Here is a 5,301-nt window from a genome sequence, read left to right as displayed (position 1 = left end):
AACCCAAACCCCACGGATCGTACGTCTGCACCATTGGATTCTCCTTGATCGAACGGCAATCCTCATCCCTTTCGACAACACATGTACATGTTTTCAAATAGCCCCTCCCAAAAAAGTGTTTTCAAATAGCACACGGTTCACACACGAAAGCCGTGTGCCTACCAAACCGTGGCCGATGCCCCCCTCGCTGTGCGCGCGATCTGAGTCATGCATTCTGATTGGCCAGAACCCAAACCCCACGGATCGTACGTCTGCACCGTTGGATGCTCCCAGATCAAACGGCAATCCTCATCCCTTTCGACAGGAAATGTAGTCCGGCTAGGAATTGATTTATATGCCAACATGCATGTTAAATGCCAAAAAATGTCTTACATATAGCACACGAGACCTGAAATGCGCCAGCAAATCAAACCCGTGGTAAAATTGTGATTGGTTTACGTGCAAAAAATTTAGATGAGAAACGATGAACTCACGTCTTCATTTCAAAATTAGTACGTCTTCATTTCAAACGAAATTATTCTATTTGTGCACACGAGCGCTTAGAGGCAACCGTTCGCATAGGCCTTTCCGCGCGCGCGGCGACCGGGGATATTTTTCACCCTTTTCACCTAGGCCGCCAACACCCCCCCCCCCCACTGTCCGCCCGCGTTTCACTCAACTAGTCCACCCAATCTCCGTCGCCAGCTCCCCCTCCCCCAGATCCACAGCAGAACCCTCTCCGGCGCCGCCGTGCTCACCCTCGCCGTGTGCCCACTCTTCGGCATCAAGCCTCCCTCCACTGCCGTTCCCAACACGCGGCGGCCCGCGCCTCGCCATCTTCGTTTGCTCGCCAGCCACCCTCGAGCATATCGATGCAGTAACCCTCGCCTCTCCTGTGGTCCGGCCGGGTTTGCATTAAGAAGCCTGTTAGTTACTGCTCTCCATCACAGTAAGGCATAGTTCCTCGCAATCCCTCTTCCAATTTTGTTCCGTATGTTCCCAAATTGGCTATAAAATAACGGAGAGCGTATATATGTTCATTATCTACCTTCCTTCCTACATATAAGCTGTATTTGTTCCAATAAGTCTGCCTATTTACAGATCGCGGGCATCCGAGTCACACAAACATAACAATTTAGCCGTACATTTTCTAAATTATTGCATGCCATGTTTAGAAAGCTTGATACCAAGTTGTTAGTTTCATGCTTATCCTCGTTTCCTGAGTTTCGCATGTGTTCTCTGTAGATGCCGAGTAGCAGCGACAGCACTCATTCAGGCCATGTATCTTCATTTGATTCGGACAACCCTAGGTCTTCAGCAGATTGTGAGGGATCAAGTAGTCTTGAACGGGATAGAGCTGCAGCAATTACCCTTCCGGTCAGGACACGGAGGAACGCTCCAAGGAAGCCCACACACCAGCCTAAAGGTGTATATGAAGTAACCGAGATTGATTTAAAGTCCTGGGATCCAACTAAACCAGATAAAGCACGCATGAGGTTCAGGAGTGTGTGTGGATTTGTTGGCAGGGCAAGGCTCAACATTAATCTGCCGGGGTTTCGGAAGGCTGACACAGAAACACGGCGAAGGATAGTCCGGGAGATCATGGATCACTTCAACGTTCCAGAGCAGTGGAGAATGCAGGTGGAACACGCTGTGCAGGTGGAACACGCTGCACTGAAGAAGGCTAGGGATGCTTGGAGAAACTGGAAGCACGTGCAGTACAAGAAGTACTTGAGTGAAGGCAAGGACCCAATCCCCGCATACCCCCAAATTACAAAGGTAGACTGGGCAGAATTCAAAAGGGTCGGGGCAACTCCAGAGTTTGCTGCGAAGAGTTTCAAGCAATCGGAACTTCAGAAGAACATACACCCCCACCGTATGGGTGTGGCAGGATACTACGGCATGAAACTGATATGGGAACAGGAGGACAACGAAGCAGTAGCGGCGGGTGGGAATCCGGCCTTTAGTGAAATCAAGGGCGAACGCGCCAGAGACTACTTGCGGGCACGTGCAAAGAGGCATGATGACGGAACTTATTACTTTGAAAATGCACGTGGCGCCAAACTGTATGAAGTGATGGTAGAGGCTTCCAAGATCCCTGGAAGGTTCTACAGGAACTCAGGGCCATGTGACATTCTGTCCATTGCTCTGGACACAAAAGAGCCCCCTGGCCGTGCAAGGGGTATAGGTGTTAATGTCCCGCACAAGAGGGCTTTCACACTCAGCAAAGAAGAGAGGCTCTGCATGAAAAAAGCGAGGAGTGAAATGAAGCAGACTGCATTGTTTGAAAAGTTGAAGAAGGAGATTTATCCGGTTGTTCGAAAGGATGTTGAGGAGTCAATGATGATGATGCAGAAGACTCTAACACTGACAGATAGCCAGCAGATGGGATGGGAGGCGGGCATGGATGATGTTGCTTATTGCGCGACGACACTGCACAAGAGTAGTTGTGCATCAGCTGACCCCAGCGACACTGAGACTGCAGCTCCTCGTGATGATGCTATATCTGATCTATCTGGAATGAAAGACAGACTGAAGGGCGTGCTTACACATTATGAAGGTACATTAAAATGTGCAACAGCCTGGGTTTGCCCACCCTTCTTGGAAGATTGCCTCTTCTTGGACAATGTGCCATTGAAGCCGGGCTGTGTGAAGTGCTACGTGACTGAAGTAAAGCCTGGATTCAATGAATTTGCCCTGAAGAATGTCCTAGGAGACTTTGATGAGCAAAGGACCTTGGGAGAAACACTGTTACATCACATCCAGTGGCCACGAAAGGAAATAGAGTTCGTCAATGAGATTCCCGAATCCCCGCCAAGAGCAACCACTGTCGCCCCTCAACCGGTGACGCTCTCCTTGCCAGAGCAGCTCTCGTGGGCTGATGCATCAACCTGTGATCAACCGGACCGACTTTGTGGCGTACATGCCATGTCATCCTCCGCCCCAAAGCAGTCAGTGGCAAGGCCTACAACTGCTGATGACGCACCACCGGTTCAGATGCCGGTCGCTGAAGCAGCGGGGGGAGACCCAGCTGCAGCACATGGTCAGCACACCAACCTGGTGGAACGGACTGCTAAGCAGTTTGATGCTTCGGAACCGCCTGCTAAGCACTCTGTATGTCCAGAACCGATTGCTCATCAGTCCGTTGGTCCACAGGCGCGTGATCAGCATACCAATGCATCAGCACTTCCTGCTCAGCAAACCAACGCGTTGACACGGCCTCCTCAGCACACCGACAAGTTGGCACCACCAGCGCAGAAACCCGACATATCTTCAACGCATGGTCAGCAGTCCGATGCCTCTGCTCCTACAGCCCAGCAGTCCGTCACTGCAGCACCGCCAGCTCAGCGGTCCGGCATAGATAAACAGTCTGCTAAGAAGTCCGTCCAAGCTTCACCGTCTGCTCGGCAGTCTACCGTGCAGGCAACCAGACGTTCTGCTAGAAATGCTTCAAGTACCAAGAAGGAAGTGGCCAAAAAGGCTACACCCACGACCACGAGGAAGCGCAACGGGAAAGTGAAGAGGAAAGAGAACGATTGCCTCTTACTTAAAGCACTCATCGCCCATAACCAAATTAACAGCAGCTTGTTCGAATCGGGGAGTAATATTATTTCTGACGCCATGGATGATGAACAAGTAGAATTGTTGCTTGCTAAAAGAAAAGCAGACGTACTTGAAGCACGCAATTACGTCCATGGCCAGCCATTTCTTGTTGGCGAATACTTTGATGAGTGCAGCTCCAGTTGCCGCGAATTACATGAATATTGCATGGATCAAATGTCAGAAGGTCATCACCATTTGCTAGTCCACTACAACAGAGATCATTTCCGACACAATGTTGGTTCCATCATTGTGAGTTTCGAGGACTTACATCTCTTCTTCAACTTCAACGTGCCCGATGCCACTCTTGTTAGATGCGTGATTTTGTAAGTACTTAACAAACTCTGATCAACTTCTCCATACGAGGCTGTAAATGATAAATAGCTAACTGCATTTTATTCCTCTCAGGGGATTGAACGCGCAGAGAAGACAAAGTGAGAGTGTGTATTTCATAGATCCTGCATTAGCAAATGGCACAACATTACATGAAAAGGACCGACGGGACTGGGCCGTTAACACGGTCGTCCGTATCTTCAAAAACACGTCCCATGCGGAATCATTTCTCTGGCCATATCATGAAGGGTAAGTCAAGTAAACAACCACACATACACTGATTGTCTTTCAGATTTCGAGATCATTCATAAGTTCATGGCTTTCTTAATATGTAGCAATCACTGGATATTGGTATTCATTGTTCCAAACAAGAACACAGTTTACTACATCGATTCTCCCAGAGAGTCAACAAATGCTCAGGATCTGACGCATCTTCAGCAATTCTTGGATAGGTATTGAATTCTATGATGTTGAAATTAATTTGCATTCATATCTGGTTCAATAATTGATGTTGTCAAAATTCATCATCATTTGCAGTGTGCTCGCATTGTGGGAAACTAAAACAGGGAACATGTTCAAGAGGAAACTACCTCTGCAGCACGAGATCGTTTCTCCGGTAACCCACCGAAATCCATTATTTTCAGAAAATTTATCCAACAGTCTGCAAATACCTTTCCTTACGCTAGTCAAATGTTCAAGCTTCTAAATAAACCTCTTCTATTTTGTCCAAAGAAAAAATAATACATCTAACACCGATTAGGTTGTTCCTAACACAAATACATGACTAATTTTGTACAAAAAATTTCAGTGTCCTCAGCAAGAAGCAGGGACCAACCTTTGTGGATACTATGTTTGCAGACACATGATCTCCATCTGCAAATCTGGTGATAGTTGTGACGATCCTCGCGAATTAGTACCAGTAAGTCTATCTTAATTAATATATTCTACTCCACTCATATGGCACATTCTGATCTTAAAAATACTGCAGTTCATCTTAAAACCGAGGACCCCTAAACCGCTCCCGGCTGGTGAATTACTGATGGTTCGGAGATTTATCAGCGACTTCTTCCTGGATCAAGACGATCATCGTGAATTAGTACCAGTAAGTCTATTTTAATTAATATCTTCTACTCCACTCATATGGCACATTCTGATCTTAAAAATACTGCAGTTCATCTTAAAACCGAGGACCCCTGAACCGCTCCCGGCTGGTGAATTGCTGATGGTTCGGAGATTTATCAGCGACTTCTTCCTGGATCACTACATCAATCCCACTAGTGATAATGAAGATTTCAGCATGCGTTCTCCTGAAACATTGAGTAAGAGTTAGCCGCTAAACATATAACGCATGGATCCATTGTTTTCCATCTGATGAGGTCTTCGTATTTC

Source organism: Triticum aestivum, chromosome 6D, assembly GCF_018294505.1.
Source record: "Triticum aestivum cultivar Chinese Spring chromosome 6D, IWGSC CS RefSeq v2.1, whole genome shotgun sequence".
Lineage (NCBI taxonomy): Eukaryota > Viridiplantae > Streptophyta > Magnoliopsida > Poales > Poaceae > Triticum > Triticum aestivum.
This window is presented reverse-complemented; position numbering follows the sequence as displayed.